Source organism: Choloepus didactylus, chromosome 2 (assembly GCF_015220235.1).
Source record: "Choloepus didactylus isolate mChoDid1 chromosome 2, mChoDid1.pri, whole genome shotgun sequence".
NCBI lineage: Eukaryota > Metazoa > Chordata > Mammalia > Pilosa > Megalonychidae > Choloepus > Choloepus didactylus.
The window spans coordinates 30,898,984-30,917,006 of NC_051308.1; the positions used below are offsets into that span (position 1 = coordinate 30,898,984).

Here is an 18,023-nt window from a genome sequence, read left to right on the forward strand (position 1 = left end):
TCCTGTGAACTAAGGGAGACAGAAACCTCTCTGCCATGGTCTCCCCCTGGGCCCAGCCTTTGTGGAGGGATGTCTACAGAATACCCAGGTCCTGGACTGACCCCGTGGCTGGTGCCCTGGCAAAGGCATCAATCGGGAGCCATATATTCACCTTGGGGGGCACAGAGGACAAGTAGTGGGAGAAATCATTCTGGTTTGAAGTGTTCTGCCACTTAACTAGTGGTGTGGCTTTGGGCAACGCAGCTCTAAGTTGGGGCTAACAACTTCTGCCATATTTACCGAGGTAGGTCCAGAGTCAAGCTTTCTCATGCCTGACACTACAAAATATAAATCAGTAGGCCCCCTTTAAGAAAAAGAATGCTAAATTAATGAATACAGAATTGGGAACAGGGCTTTGAAAAGGACTCACGAAAGAGGAGGGCCCTATTTTAAACTTCCTTGAATATCACAAATGAAGTAAGATTTAAGTATGTAAAAGTGCTTTGCAGACTTTTTAAGCATTATGCAAATGTATAACATTGAATTATTCTACAAATATTTAATACTTTCTGTATGACAACCAGTATGCTAGGTGCAGGAGCTAGAACTGTGAACAAGAGAGACATGATCCCACCCTTATGAAACCTAAAGTCTGGTGGCACTGCACTGTCATCTGTGGTAGAATGTCCTCTCAATCCTGAATGCAGAATTGAAGTTGATCAACGTGGAATGACCTGCAACACTAGCCCTTCTTGGGCCTTTCCAAGGTCCTGAACCCCTTACCTGACTTTCTGGGATTTGTGCTCTACTCAAGCTCAACTCTCCCTTCTCCTTCTTCCCAACAATTATCTTACTTACTTCCATTTTGGAAACCCCAAGAGCTACAAACCAGTTTCTCTAATCTCTTGTTCTTGGGGGTGGGTGGTGGGTGGTGGATGGTTGGTAGGATTGGGGGTTGACAGCTAAGGGGTGTGGGTTTTGGAGGCAAGAGGGGTTAATGAAAATGTTCCAAAATTGATTGTAGTGACGGACAACTCTGTGAAAATAATAAAAGCCAATGAATTGTACATTTAAATGGGTGAATTTTATGGCACATGATTTATATCTCAATAAAGTTGTTAAAAAATACATGAATGGGAGCGCATCTTGTACAAGCTGGCTTCAAGGAGCAAGGCCCGCCACTGGGGCACTACATGATGGAGCCCTCGGCTCCAGAGAGCAAGCACAAGTCGTCCCTTAACTTGTCCCTGTGGAGAGGCTTCATGGCCCTGGGGAACAGCCAGCACTGCCACCACGGGCCCAGGGCCCAGTGCAAGCACAAGGCAACGGGCGATGAGGCACCGGAGCCAGCACCCACGGGGCTGTCCCGGGGGCTGTCGCAGCCAGCCAGCTGGCAATCACTGCTCTCCTCCACCATACTCTTCCTGGCCTGGCTTGCTGACTTCAGCTCTCCCCTCTTCACCGTCATCCGCTTCAAAAGCATCATCCACGAGTTGCACCCAATGGTTTAACTATAGATCAATGCATCATCTTGTGTGTCATGGGTTCTATGAATTTTTAAATTGATTTGATGGAAGAGCACAGTATCCACTAGGAAGAATAGTAGGTGATTCTGTTTACCCAGGCTTGATAGTAACAGCTGGCCTTATTCATTGAATTTTACATATATTGAACATAACAGTTCATATAAGAGATGTCTGTGTGTTCCTTGAACCAACTTTTAGTGGCCTGACATCTAAATCTACTTTTCTGCTTACCAGAGAACTTTGGAACCAAGAAGGATTTTTAGCTGCTTGTTTCATTGCTATTGAACGAGTTTATATCTCTCAGTCAGTAGCTAGATCCTTTGATAATGAAGGCATTGCTATTTTTGCACTTCAGTTCACATACTACTTGTGGGTAAAATCTGTAAAAATTGGGTCAGTGTTTTGAACAGTGTGCTGCTGCTTATCCTATTTCTATATGCTCTCTGCTTGGGGTGGTTATGTGTTTATCATCACCCTTATTCTACTGCATGTGTTTGTGTTGTTACCAATGTAGAGATAAAGCCAAAGAGTCTATATATCATATAGCAGTTGTTACATTGTGGGTTTAATATTACCCATGCAAATACCCTTTGTGGGATTCCAGCCAATCTGAACAAGTGAACACATGGCAGCTGCAAGTATATTTGTATTTTGTTACAAGCTTATGCTTCCTTGCAGTATCTGAGAGACCAACTAACAAAACAATAGTTCCAGACCCTTTTCTTTTTGGGTGTTATCACTAACTGCAGGTGCCGTATCCCTTAGTGTCATCTATTTGACTCACACAGGTTACATTGTGCCATGGAGTAGCAGGTTTTACTCATTGTGGGACACTGGATATGCAAAAACACACACTCCAATTATTGCATCAGTGTCTGGGCATCAACTTATGTCTTGGGTGTCTTTCTTCTTTGATCTACATACTCTTGTATATACTTCCCAGCAGGCCTATGGTTCTGCAACAGAAATATCAATGATGAAAGAGTATTTGTTGCTCTGTACGCAATCAGCACCGTCTACTTTGCCAGAGTGATAGTGCGACTAATGTTGACTCCAGTTGTCTGTTTGCTTTCCCAGTCGCCTTCTCAAATATTTTTGAGCGCTATTTGGGGATGATATGAAAAGGGAAAATCTACCTGTAGAAGACAGCAGTGATGAGGATGACAAAAGAAACCCAGGAAATTTGTATGATAAGGCAGTAAAAGTAAGGAAACATGTAACTGAACAGAAAAAAAATGAAGAAAGATTACGTCCTCATATAAAAAGCACTGTCACCATGTGGATGCTGATGTCATTGATGAGTCTGCAGTCCACTGTATCTGGGTAACAAGCAATGCCTACTCCAGTCCAAGTGTGGAACTGGCTTCTTATAATCATAATGGCACCAGGAAAACCTTAGATGATTTTAGAGAAGCTTACTTTTGGCTAAGGCAAAATACAGATGAACATGCCCGAGTGATATCTTGGTGGGATTATGGCTATCAGATAGCTGGGATGGTAACAGAACTACTTTGGTGGATAATAACACATGGAGTAACAGCCACATAAGCACTAGTAGGAAAAGCTATGTCTTCAAATGAAACAGCAGCCTATAAAATCATGAGGACCGTGGATGTAGATTATGTTTTAGTTATTTTTGGAGGGATTATTGGCTAGTCTGGTGACGATATTAACAATGATTAGAATAGCTGAAGGGACCATCCAAAAGATATTTGGGAAAGTGACTATTTCATACCACAGGGAGAGTTCTGTGTAAACAAAGCAGGATCCCCTACTTTGTTGAAATGCCTTTATGTATAAAATATCAGACTGGGAGAAATGCAGGTGGATTTTCATAGGTTTTGACCAAACATGCAATGCCTAGATTGGTATGCTAGTTTGAATCTGCTATGTACCCCAGAAAAGGTCATGTTCTTTTAATCCATTCTTGTGGGGGCAGGCCTATTGTGGGTGGGATGTTTTGATTATGTTGTTTCCATGGAGATGTGACCCACCCAATTGTGGGTGGGACCTTTTAATTAGATTATATCCATGAAGAATTGACCTCACCCATTCAAGGTGGGTCTTAATTAGTTTACTGGAGTCCTTAAGAGAGCTCAGGGAGGGAGAAAGAGAGATTGAGCTCAGAACCGACACAGACCTGACGTTTGAAGATGCAGACAGAAAGACGTTTAGAGATGCTAAGCCAAAAGACGAAGCCCAGAGTTTGCCCTGGAGAAGCAAAGTGAGAACCCAGAGATGCTTAGAGTGAAAACACTGAGATACATTTTGAAGACAGCCATTGAAACCAGCAGCAGGAGAGATGCTAAGAGATTAAATCCAGAGTTTACCCTGGAGAAGCTAAGAGACGACCCCCAGACACTTAGAAACACCCTGGGAGAAACAAGCAAGGATGCACAGGAGCTGAGACAGAGAGAAGCTAACACAGAAATCCAGAGCACTTTGGAGAAAGCAATGGAAACGAGAAGCTAACCCTTGGAGAGGCCCAGCAGACTCTGGCCATGTGCCTTCCTATGTGACACAGGAACCCCAAAAACCCACTGGCCTTTCCTCAGAGAAGGCATCATCCTACTGATGCCTTAACTGAGACATTTTCATGGCCTTGGAACTGTAAATTCGTGATCCAGTAAACCACCATTGTAAAAGTCAATTCATTTCTGGCAGCTTTAACAAAGAGAAACAAATGGAAACAATGACATTAAATTCAAGCATTTGGAGGAAGCCTTTATATCAGAACACTGGCTTGTCAGAATATATAAAGTGAAAGCACCTGATAACACGGAAACACTAGCCCACAAACCTTGAGTCACCAATGTTTCGCCAAAATAGAAATATTTGCCAAAGAATACTACCAAAAGGAAGTATGGCTACACTAAAAATAAGGTAGATTTTTAAAAAAGGCAAGAAAATATCTAAGAAGACAGTTTAAATTCACTGTTCTGGTTCCTAACTTGAAGCACTTGTCCTTCTAAGAACCAGTCTTTGCCTTTAGCCCATGTCATGTTTCACAGTAACAGAAGGTACAGAACCTTCACTGTCCAGGTTAAAGTACAAAATTTTTTGGCAAGACCTGATTAAAAAATAAAATTGGCTTACTGAGAACAGTTGTTTTGATATGTAATGTGTGCTATAAATGTCTAGCAGCAGATTTTTCTTTTATTTGGTACATATAATCCTTCAAATCTGAGAATTTGGACTAATTACACCAAAGAACCATTTAATTTGGTCCCTGGCACATGCATACTTGTCAATGTTTTTATTCTTTTATAAGACTGCATTTCACTTGAATTACCCAAATAGCAATATGTAAAATACAAATGACAAAATGCGTTAAGAGCTTCTTGAAGTAGCAGACTAGTGTGGGTCTGATAAAGAGGTATTAGGAAAGTAATTATACTTCCTTGAACTGTATTTATTTTCAAGTTTCTCCAATGCAAAGGATGTTTCATCAAGTATACATTTTCTATTGCTTACTGTTTGCTCTAAGAAGCAGCTGCTGTTTCACAGGTAAACTTCTGAGTAGTTAACTGATTGAAATGGTATTTTTATGTTGACACCTTACTGCTGCTATCAGCAGTTGTTTTTACCAGGTACTACAGAGCAGATTTCATACATTGTTCATTCAAGGGCTAAATTTATATCCTTCAGAAACAGAAAAGAACGTTGTTTACCAGGATGCAGTTTGGTATCTAGTACTGAGGTCAGCACTATGTTTACATGCAAAAGTTTAAAAAAACAAACAAACAGAAAAAAACCTTAAAGTTGACAGGAATCCAAAGTTCATTTTCTGTGACTCTTCAAAATGACAAAGGACCTGTAAACTTTGCCTGGATGTCTCTCGTTTTTGAAAAGTTTTATCCATCACAATGATTTTGTTTTCTACGTCTTTTTTTAGTTCCTTGGGCATTTGATGAAACACTCTTTAGTACTATATGCATTTTCTTACTTTAACTGAAAATGTGACAATTGTCAAAAAATTCACTAAAATACAAATGGAGATTGAACATATTCACTTTCCAGCTATAGGCAACTTTATACAGACTTGCAAATTTTCTCCAGTTGTTTAGTAAAAGCGAAAGAGAAAGGGTTTTTCCTGCCATAGGATATAACTTTTTTTTTCTATAACAAGCATAACATACACCACTGCTTTTGGTGGAAAAGTGCAGAAAAGTATGTACCTTTTATGAAGAAAAATGTAATTTACAATGTTCAGTGAGAATTTTACTGCTGATTTTTTTTCCAAGGTGTAGAATATTCTTTGATGTATAAAATTCATTTTTGACCTGGGTGATGGTTTTTTTACAGACCAAAAAAATGACTGTAATATTTTCATAAATAAAGTGTAGCTAAATCCGGATTTCTGATACCTTGCCATTTGGGGGATTTTATTTTACTTTGTTGCTTTAAAATTCAATGCAGAGAAGTTGTTGACTGTAGAGGAAATAAAGTTAATTTAAATTTTGTTTAAAAAAATATGATGGGCAGCCAAGAAGCATCTAAAATTCAAGAAAAGTTTACAGCAAGAAAAAGATCAGAAAAAAATATAAAAATTCAATTAAAGCCCTGGAGGATAAAGTCAAAGATATCTCTCAGAACAAAAAGCAAAAGGCCCAAGACATTGGAAACACAGAAGTTTAACAGCTGACTACCAAGATTTTCAGAATGAAAGAACTGAGAAAATGAAGGGAAGGAAATTAAAAAGGAAAAAATAGAGAAAAATTTCCCAGAGCTAAAGGATGACGAGAGTTTCTAAATTGAATATAAATCCAAAAGCATCCTAAAGATATCAGAATTTAAAGTTAATTTAAATATAATTTAACTTCTAAATTGATAGATACACAAATTTAAAGCTAATAAGCCACTTTAAAAGAACATTAAAAATATTTCAATTAAAAAAAGAAAAAGCATATAAAATCAAACATAGCTGAAACAATCTGTTACATACATCTTTGGACAAAAAATTATATTTCAAATATGAATTTTTTCAAATAATGCTGGTTTCTGTTTTGCCAGCTTTCTGGCATTTTTAAGATTTTTAAAAACCTGTATCTCAGGATGCATATCAATATTAGTGCAGTTTATATTTAGAAAAGCATCTTTCTATATCAGTCATCAAAATTGAACATTTCTGACAAAACTGCTACCTCATCACTTAGCATAGCTGGTAAACTGGTCCCTCACAGAACTGATATTGGGTGAATTGGCTTTTGATGACCTGGTTTTTAGTAACGATTTTCAGCAAGTTGACCTAATGCCATTTACTTAAGCCAGCTTTTCCCGACTTCATTTGATTAGGGACCCTCTTTTGTATGGAAAACGTTACCCAAGAGGAACAGAGTTAGGTGCTTGTACTGAGGCCCAGAAGAACAGGAGACCCTGAAAACATCCATCAGAAACTGAGTACAGGGGAACTAGCTGACTTTTAGCCAGATGTTATATATCTGTAAATCTTCAGATTTCATAGTCTATTCATCCATCTCTGAAAGTGAATATTTCCACATTTTACATTAATTTTTCAAGTAAAAATACTATATTTTCAGAGAAAACTCACAGGTGAAAAGTAAAGTTTGCCTTTTCCCCCTTTCTCATGTGTTCTTTGACTCTGTGAAGGCCTTAACTGGAATGCCTGCACACCATAATACTCTTTCTAGCAGGTGGAATAGTGATCCCCAAAAGCTATGTCCATGCCCTAATCCCTGGATCCTGTGAATGCGACCTTATTTGGAAGAAGGATTGTCACAGATGTAATGGAGTTAAGGATTTTGAGACGAGAGGATCCCGGATTCACCAGGTGTGCCCTAAATCCAATTACAAGTTTCCTTATAAGACACAGAAGAGAAGACACAACAGAGGAAAAGGCAATGCAAACACAGAGGCAGAGACTGGAGTGATGCAGCCATAGCTAGGAAATTCCTGGAGCCACCCAAAGCTGGAAAGGCAAGAGAGAATTCTCCCTTAGGTCTTCAGAAGGAGCATGACCCTGCCAGCACCTGATTTTGGATTCCTGGCCTCCAGAACTGTGAGAGAGTAAATTTTTGTTTTAAACCACCAAGTTGGTGGTAACTTGCTACTGTATCCACAGGAAACTAACAGTTTTCCACTCACACTGGCTGCTCTGAGAACTGCCAGCAGAGTGCTAGTAGGGGAACAAAAGGACACTTAGGGCAGGGTTCACACACAAGCCATAAAGGTAGACAGGATGCAGATGAGCGAAGGGGAGTGGTGAGAACTGTGGCAAACTGAGAGTGTGCATGCCAGGCTTACAAAGGCTGCTGCTACGCAACTCTAGCTACCACTGCTTTGGGGATATGGCTCCAATGTCATCAAGTCTTCCGATTTGTCAAGCAAAGCTAGAAATACAGGTTTTTAAAAAATCTAAAATTTTCCTAATTTCTTTAGGTTAGCAACTATTTAAATAGAAAAATGCCACGCAGTTGGAAATATATTTTTCATGTACGTGTGTATGTATAATATGTATAAATGTGTTATACATCTATAAAATAAAGAGATATCACTTACATTATCTTATTCAACCATTTAATAAACTATAAAAAAATTACAAACTATAAAACTATATGTATTCTTTAGGATGTTCTCTTAGAACCAGGCAGAGGGAAGAAAAGGTATGCAACATCCATAATTTAAAGATAATGATAATAGAAGCACTTGAGAATTAGATCTGAGTTGGTTTGTTTTTGTACTTAATTGTTGGCTGAGACTGAAAAGTTTTTGGAGGGAATCTCAAAGCTATAAGGGACAATAATGCTCATTTGGACATCCCTCTCACCCAATAAAGAAATTCTTCTGATAGAATTCCCATAGATGAATTATTACGTAAACACTTCTGGAAATGGGGAATTCACTACTCTTCAAAACCGAAAGTTCCATTATTGGGCCCTTGTCATAAACTGTTCTTGATATCCTGCCAAAAAATGTATCTTCCTCTAAATTCAGTCACAGGTCCTAGTTCCCCTTCTCTAGCCAGGAGAAATACTCTACTCCCTTCCTGCATGACAGCCTTTTAAATACTTGCAAGGCTTACAGCAAGTCTCCCTTTCTTTCATGAAGTCTTTTTACATTGTGATGAAACATCTCCAGGTCTTATCTTTAAGAATCTTCTCATCAGGGTTTCTGGTCAACCGAGATGGAGGTCTAAGATGCTCTAGGATACTGTTCCCTGACAGAATCTTTGAACAACTAGCAAAAACTGACAGAGCTATCTTCTTCAGAACCCTAGAAAACGGTTAAAAGGTTGTAGTAATTGGGTTAGTGGCTAATCAAGAAAATGCAGCTTTGAGAATTGAATTCAAGAGTGCAGGTTTTCAAGGGATAGAATGTGGGCAGACACTGGGCAATTGATGACGCTGGAGTACAGAATGTTCAATAAGGCTTATTGTAAAGGTTCCCAGACTGTAAGCTCTTTACAGCAGTCACATTCATTCCTGAGTTTTAACTGCTACTTAAGAGATGTTTATTTGGTACAAAATTTAAATTCTCTGTAGGACACTATCTAATTTAACCTGTATGGTCAGTTTATTTAAACAACATAATTACATAGAAACTAGAATAGGGAATGAGAGCTTGTCATTCTGTACAGGTTAATACCCTGATACTTCCCAGAGTATTTGGGACAGAAAATAAAAAGTATTTGCAAAATCTCCTTGAGGGACTGGGGAAAAATATGGAAATATTAAACTTCCCCACCTGGGGAATTCCTGATATTCTCGTAAGCACTAGGGACTCCCAATTTAATACTGTCAAGCCCTTGATCTGGGGGCTTGCCCCTATGAAACTTATTTCTGCAAAGGAGAAGCTAAGCCTACTTATAATTATGCCTAAGAGTCACCCCAAGAGAACCTCTCTGTGCCCAGATGTGGCCTCTCTTTCCCAGCCAATTCTGCAAATGAACTCACTACCCTCCCCCCATGTGGGACATGACTCCCAGGGGAGTAAGTCTTCCTGGCAATGTGGGATATGACTCCCAGGGATGAGCCTGGCCCTGGTGTCAAGGGATTGAGAATGCCTTCTTGACCAAAAGGGGGAAAAGAAAAGAAACAAAATAAAGTTTCAATGGCTAAGAGATTTCAATTCAAGTCGAGAGGCCATTCTGGAGGTTATTCTTATGCATTATATAGACATTCCTTTTTAGCTTCTAGTGTATTAGAATATCTAGAAGGTAATACCTGAATCTGTTAAACTGTAATCCAGTAGACTCCATTCTTAATGATGATCGTATAACTATATAGCTTTTATTGTAGGACGTGTGATTGTGAAAACCTTGTGACTGACACTCCCTTTATCCAGTGAATGGGCAGATAAGTAATAAAATAAAGTCAAAAAATATATAAATAATAGAGAGGGATAAGGGGTATGAGATGTTCTTTTTTATTTTTTCTTTATTTTGGAGTAATGAAAATTTTAAAATTGATTATGGCAATGAATGCACAACTATATGATGATACTGTGAGCCATTGATTATATACTTTGGATAGATTATATGGTATGTGAATATATCTCAATAAAATTGCATTAGAAAAAAAAATGCAGCTTAAAAATATGATAGGAGAAGCTCATGGCACCCTTCCTTGACCCTTCCCAACTCCTCTCTGGTACCATGTGGAACTAGCCTCTGCTCCCATTGTAGGTCCCTGGCCCTGTTCTGGAGAGAGGACATTAACCCCAGTGTACTTACTGAGGTGTCTGCATGCCAGTGCCAATCTATTGAATGCACAACTATATGATGGTACTATGAATGGCTGATTGTACACTGTGAATGATTATAGGGTATGTGAATATGTTGCAATAAACCTGTATTAAAAAAAACAGATAACAAGACAAAGAAAGAAACAGGAAATACTGGTCCATCAAAAGGAACAACATAAAAATCCAGAAACCATCAGTGAAGAACACAAGACTTCCAACATGCTGGACAAAGACTTAAAAAAAAAAAGATCCTCAATACATCCAAGGAGAAAATGAAAATATGGAGGAAAAAAACTAAAGAATATCAAGAAAATGATGAATGGACAATATGAGACTCTCAATAAAGAGACAGATATTTTAAAAAAGAAACAAAACAAATACAGGAGTAGAAGACCACAATAACTGAAAGGAAAAACCCCCTACAGGGTTTCAATAGCAGATTTGTGCTGGCAGAAGGAAAAATCAGTGCACCTTAAGATAAGACAATGAAATGATTCAAACTGAGGAGAAAAAATAAAAAAAAAAGAAAGAAAGAAGTGAACAGAGCCTCTGAAATCTGTGGGACACCATCAAGCATGACAATATACACATTATGAGAGTCTCAGAAAGAAACAAAAGAGAGAAAGGGGAAGAAGGAATATTCAAAGAAGTAATGGCAGAAAACTTCCCAAATTTAACAAAAGACATGAACGTACACATTCAAGAAGCCTAATAAACTCCAAACAGAATAAACTTGAAGAGAACCAGGCCTAGACACATAGTAGTCAAACTACAGAATGTCAAGAGCAAGGAGCGAGTTCTGAAAGCTGCAAGAGAAAAGCAATGTGCTTGCTACACAAGGAAGTCCCAATAACATTAACTGCCGATTTCTCATCAGAAACCATACAAGCAAGAAAGCAGTGGGAAGAAATGTTTAAAGGACTGAAAAGAAAACAATTGTCAACCAAGAATTTTATATTTGGTGAGACTTTCTTTCAAAAACAAGGGTGAGAGTAAGATATCCCCACGTTAAAAAAAAAAAAAAAAGGCGAAAAGGTAGTGCATCACTCCTAGAACTGCCCTATTTGCAATGTTAAAGGGAGTTCTTCAGACTGAAAGGAAAGGACACTAGACAGTGGACTGAAGTGGCATAAAGAAATAAAGACCTCTGATAAAGGTAACATATGGTTAATTATAAATGCCAGTATATTTCATTGTATTTTTTGGTATTTAACTCCACTTTTCACTTCTAGCAAGTTCTAAAATGCAAATGCATACAAAGGAATGATAAATCTATGGTTTTGAACATACAATGTATAAAGATATAATTTGTAGCAAGTACAACAAAGAGCTGGGAGAATGTAGGTGCATAGGAACAGTATGTGTGTATGTTTTGAAGTTAATTTTGTATCAAATCAAACATCATTGTTACATATTTAGGATGTTAACTTTAGTCACCATGATAATCACAAAGAAAATATCTGAAAAATATATACAGAAAGAAATGAGATGAGAATCAAAATGATACACTAAAAAAATTCAAATAAATATGAAAGCAGGCATTAAGGGAAGAATGGGAAGACAAAAAAAGGTATACTTACAAACACCAAGTAGCAACATAGCAGAGGAAAGCTCTGCTTTATTAGTAGCTGCTTATATTCAAATGGATTAAACCAGAGAGTCAAAATGAAGACTGGCAGAATGGATTAAAAAAAATGTCCCAACTATATACTGTTTACAAGAGACCCACTTTAAATTCAAAGACAAGTAGGTTGAAAGTAAAAGGATGGAAAAAATATACCATGCAAATAATAACCAATAGAGAGCTGGGGTAGCTACACTTATATTAGATAAAATAGACAAGTCAAAAACTGTTTGGAGGAACAAAAAAGGACACTACATACTCTTAAAGGAATCAATTCAATAAGACATAACATTTATAAATATATATGCACCTAATGACAAAACCCCAAAATATATGAAGTAAATATTGACATTTTTGAAGGGAGAAACAGAATTTCTACATTAATAGTAGGGGACTTCAATACACCACTTTCAATAATGGGTAGAACATTTAGAGAGAAGATCAATAAGGAAACAGAAGACTTGAACAAGACTCTAAACCAATTAGACATAACAGCCATAGATAGAACTCTTCACCTAACAGTAGTAAAATAAACATTCTTCTCTAGTGCACATGGATAATTTTCCAGGATAGATCTTACTTTAGGTGACAAAACAAGTCTCAGTAAATTTAAAGATATTCACATCATACAATGTATCATCTCTGAGTGCAATGGAATGAAGCTAGGAATAATAACAGATGGAGAACTAGAAAATTCATAAATATGTGGAAATTAAACAACATACTCTTAACCAATGGGTTAAAGAAGAAATAAGAAGGGAAATTAGGAAACATCTTGAAGCAAAAGAAAATGAGACCACAACATACCAAAACTTACAGGATGCAGCAAGGCAGTGAGAAATTTATTCTTCTAAATAATAGAATCAACAAAACTAAAAAGTTGGTTATTTGAAAAATCAATAAAAATCAATAAAATCAACAAACCTGTAGCTAGACTGACAAAGCAAAGAGAGGATGCAAATAACTAAAATCAGAAATGAAAGGGGGGCATTACTTTTAACCTCACAGAAATTAAAAGGAGTATAAGAGGGTACTATGAACAATTATATTCCAACAAACTAGATAATCTAGATGAAATGGACAAATTCCTAGAAATACACAAACAACCTACATTGACTCTAGAAGAAATAGAAGGCTAAACAGACTAAAAACAAGAAATGCAATTCAAACTGGATGACAAAAAAAGAGGTATTTATCAGCTTATGTGATTACGTGACTCAAGAGTACAGGGGTGTATTTGGTTTCAGCCAAAGCTTGAACGTGACCAAGACCTGGTTTCTCTGTCTTCATTTCTCACCTCTATATCCTTGCTTTTTGTCTCCATTCTCTTTCTTTGTAGTCTCAAAAGATCTAACAGCCTACAGCTCCTGGGACTTTCTCAATCATTTGCAATGGGAAGGGAAATGTGCTTTCTCAATACCATAAGAAGTCCAAGAATGGACCATCATTGGCCCTAACTGGTTGTCTTGGGTCATGTGGACGTGGAAATGTGATTCTCTTGCTTAAGCTAATTATGGACAGTCCCTGTGGTCAATCACATACAACAATGTGGCTAGGAAATTTGAGTCTCCATTAAGAAAGAGAATGGAGGAATTGATACTACTGTGATAAACAAAAACAATCCACTACAAAATACTAGAAAAATTTCTCCAGCCTACTTATTGAATTTTTAATCCCAAATGCAGAGATTCCCATGTACCCCTGTTTAAGTTCATCCTAGTTATACTGACCAAATGTTTCCAATAAAGAAGGTAATTTTCAGCTTTGGTTCAGACTTCCAAAATATCAAATTATTCCTCTCAGATTCACATCACTTGCTAATCTGTTATACATAACTCCTATGTATTCATTTTATTAAATCTTTGATAAAAATGTTGATTTAGGACAAAGAATGGAACCTTGAGGTATACCACAATATATTTCCCCAAAGGAATCTATCGATCTATTTTCTTGACTATGGTACAGAAACAGCTTAACTGGTATGAATGAACCTCATTATAATGTACCAGGAGATAATATCAACTCCTCCCTGAAATCAAAGTGCACTCTTTCTATAGCATTTCCAAAATGAATGCAGTTTTCTGCCTGTATTCCCTAACACCTGTGGCAGATGTAGGTAGAGTACAGTGGGATTGAAGAATCCTCACAGAATGTTTCACACACTGTCATCAAGCACTCCAGGTACGTACACAACACACTTCTGCCTCAGATAGGGCTTCAGCAGCCTCCCAACCCAACCAACTTTTCTTCCTGCAGCTCAAAGACTTCCTCCCAAGCAGCTCAGTTTTCCAGTTCTGATAGCATGGATCTTGCTGCTGCCTTTGAAATTCCAGGAACCCGCTCTTGGAGAACTTCATTCCTAATGAGTAACTCTAATGGTGCAGAACTTCTCCTTTCTTTCCCATGTCATGGTCTTATTTATCAGCCTTTGCTTTCTGTTTACCACCTTTGAATCTTTCTTTCTGAAATTTTTACTAGACTATTTCTCTCACAGTGGAACTGGTTCTTCTGGTTCATTCAGAATGCACCTGCACTCCAAAGTTTTGAAGCACTTTTGCCACATTCCAACATGTGTTTCCATTGGAAATGCCAGTGCCCAACTCCCTTGGTCCAGGCAGGGTGGGTGTCTTAATTTGCCAAGGTGCTATGACAAATACCACACATTGGCTCACAGTTTCAGAGGCTAGATATCCAAAATCAAGGCTTCAGCAAGGCCATGCTTTGCTGTAGGGTTCTGGGGCCGGCTTCCTGTAATCCTTGGGGTTCCTTGGTTGGTATCTCTGCCTCCTGTCTCATGGTGATATCTTTAGTTTCTTCCTGTTTGGTTTTCTCTGACTTCTGGCTTTTTATAAAGTCTCCAGTAATACAGATTAAGGCCTAATCTGATTCAGTTTGGCCATACCTAAACAGGATCTTAGAAGATTCTATTCACAAATGAGTCCAAACCTTAACTGATAACACCTCTTCAAATGATCCTATTTACAAATGGGTTCACACCCATAGGAACACAGATTAAGATCAAGAACATGTCTTTGTTAGAACACATAATTCATCTACCATAGTGGCATGAGACTCAAAGAGGCCAAAAAAGTCTTTCCAAAGCACACATTTTCAAATTTGGAACTGAAAGGAACAGAACTTTTTCTTTTGAGACACAGAGCTAGAATAATGTGAACTGGGGGCTGCTGGAAGCCACCTTCCATACCACACCATGGGGAAGAATATCCGTTTTAGAAAAGAATGAAGACAACACAGAGCAAGGGGCAGAGCAGAGAAACAGATCCAGGGAAAGGAGGGAAAGGCCAAGACAGAGACACAAAGAGACAGGTGCCAACCTGATGACCTGGACTGAATCCCCGAAATGAGTCACCTCAGATTTGTCCCAGCTTTGCAGCTGTGCAGGCAGTAAACTCCCTTCTATGCTCAGGAAGTCTGAGCTGGATTTCAACCTTGATCAAATTCATGTACTAGGAAGACAGATGGTACAGTAGAAAGACCATAGCTTTCATAACCAAGCAAATCTAAGTTCAAGATGACTCAAATCCTTCTTTTTTTTTTTAAAATTATAATAAAAATAAAATGAATGAACCCGTGACCTGAGTTTGAACCCTGGCTCTGCAATTAAGTAGGCAAGTTACATCACCCTCAGCTCCATCCTCCTCACACAGAAGATGGGGACAAGTTAATTTCCCCCTCATTTTAGTTGTGAGGATAAGAAGGATGCTTGGTCCACAGTAGGCTCTTAATAAATAATAGCAATTACTTTACAGTTTAGGAAAGTTGAAAGGTAGAGGAGAGTTCTTAGAGTCCATTCACCTATTCCTCTAAAAAGATCACATTAACCAATAGCTGGCAGATGCTTTTACAATTGTTGAACCCAATTTATCTTACTTTGGGAGGATATTACGGTGATATTTCCCATGACAAGTGAGAACAGATTTGTTCCTCTTTAATTCTGAAGGACAGTATTATAGTATGATTGGTGTCCTTTGTGTGATAACAGTGATTTCCATCATCCATTTCACTCTTTGCAGAGCAGGGTGCTGTCTCAACTCTCCCTCACTGCTCCCGGGGCCCCCACTCTCTATGCTGTTCGATGGCTGCAGCACACTGCTTTCTTGCCACTCCAGTGGATGAGCAACTTTTCTTGAATATATCTAACTGTAAGAATATTGACACATTTTTTTCCAGCCAATTTATGCTCTTATAAGCTCAAGTACTTTTTACTAGCTAACCAAAAGAATATTTTTCTTGCTCAAAATAGCTTAGCTATCTCAAAACTGGGGAGCTATCATTTGGGGGCCATTTACTCCCCATTTTTCATTTCTTTCAAGGACCTCTTACTGTTCTTTACAAATGCTATCACCATTCTCTATATGCTATCAAATTTATGAGGTCTGACATATCAGTTTTATTTGTGCAATGTAATTGACGGTCCATGCGTCTATCCTTGGAGAATTTCTGAAAACTCAGAATAAATTTCACTCAAAACATAGATAAATAACATGTAAGTATGCCGAGCAAAATTTTACAAGTTCACAAAACATGTACTTTACATGAAATTAAAATTTGTTTTAATCAATTTTTTTTTTATCCTTTCAAAGTTATATCCATCATTTCCTATTTCCTGGGCCTTTCTGATTTTCTGTTGGCTCCCTACAGGGAAAAATGGGGATTTCTTTTTCTATTTTCTATTCCAAGCAATGAGAAAAGGAAGAGAGAGAGCATATCTATGTAGCTGCAGAAGCAGCCATGCAAGAGATTGATTCAACAGGAGAGAGAAATTCAATGCATCCCAAAAGATTCCCTAGGATTTGATATCCTACTGCTCAGGGTACAATTTGTTGTAATAAGAAATGGAAGATTTTCTGTCAGGAAAGTCAAAGTGCTCAGTGATAGCCTGTGAACATTTTTTTAAAAAGTGAACTATATGAAAAATGTTTTCACTGTGGAAATGCTTTCAAAAATAGGAAGACTAAAGACAATTTCTCAGAGCATATACACTGCCTCCGTGTGGGGAAGAAGAGTAACTGTTTCCCTGTGAAGGTGCCCTAGCCCCAGGGGTGGAGGGTGACTCCCTTCTGTCCTGCTCCATGGAGGAGGCTAGTAACTGGGAGTCAGGCAAACTCAACCGAAAAGAAGTATTTTCTGGGACCTGCCCTGGGGTTCAAAAGTCAAGGTAGTTGTGGGAATGGGTGCGGTTGGTCCATGGCTGTAGGGTTTTGAGTGAAGAGGAATTAGTACCCTTGTCCTAGGTAAGGATGGGAAGCAAGCGAGGGTCTGCAATGTCAAGCCCAAGTGAGAGGGAACAAAGAGGAAGTATGTGAACCATAACAAAATATCTCTAAGGCAGACAGGAAAATAACTGGATTCTGAAGACAGAACCTAGAAGCATTGAAGACAGAAAAAGGAAACCTTTAACAAAGCATGGACATCTGTGGACAGGGTGAAAGCTACAGGTAGGGACTTTTGCTTTCCTTGGAAATGCCCACTGAGGGAGGCACAAGAGCTGGGGTCCCTCAAGGTTTGCTTGGAGAAAAAACTTTAACTGGGAAGTTATCCAAAGGTGTGAGGCAGATTCTAGCGGCTCTTCTCCTGGTCTGAACTTTTCCCAGTAGCAAGAGTGGGCCATGCTGTCACAGTAAATCCAGCATTTTCCATAGGACCTGGTCCTTGATTGGGTGCTTGAGTGTTGAAGGAGGGACTCTGAGGATCAGAAGGAGCAGGATTTGTTGAAACACAAATGGAGGAAAGCGGTGACAGATACTTTACATGTTGCTTTAAATAAAGGTTGAGGACTTCCAATTACTTATGAAGGAGTTCAGGAGGCAGATCCTACAACTTCCAGCAGAGGCTGGTAATGTGTATCGTCCAGAAGTAGAGCCGGATGGCATCATCACTTAAATGACTTCCCTGGTACTGATCAATGTGCCACCTACCAGACCATGGACCTCTGCCCAGGTCCTTCCTAGAAGATAAGTAGACATGGATTTGGAGGGCCTTTAACAATACCTCTCAAAACAAAAACATAAGCAGGTAGACAAAGCTGGCAGTTCGGGGGCTGAGTAGTCCAACGAGGCAAAACACATGTTTTTGCAACATGGAATTCCTTGGAACTTGCTGGAAGTAGTGTGGACAGGGGGTTCAGTTCAGAGGTATAACTACTGCTAGGGCAATATCATTTGTGTGCC

General features: G+C 38.5%; 1 protein-coding gene and 1 pseudogene across 3 annotated transcripts in view; one reads left to right on the forward strand and one right to left on the reverse strand.

Moving 5' to 3' along the window:
• The window catches only part of SMYD3 (SET and MYND domain containing 3), an 839,570-nt gene that overhangs the window by 104,406 nt on the left and 717,141 nt on the right, over window positions 1-18,023 (reverse strand). The gene's annotated exons all lie outside the window — the stretch shown is intronic.
• Window positions 1,173-4,434, forward strand: LOC119523730 (annotated as a pseudogene).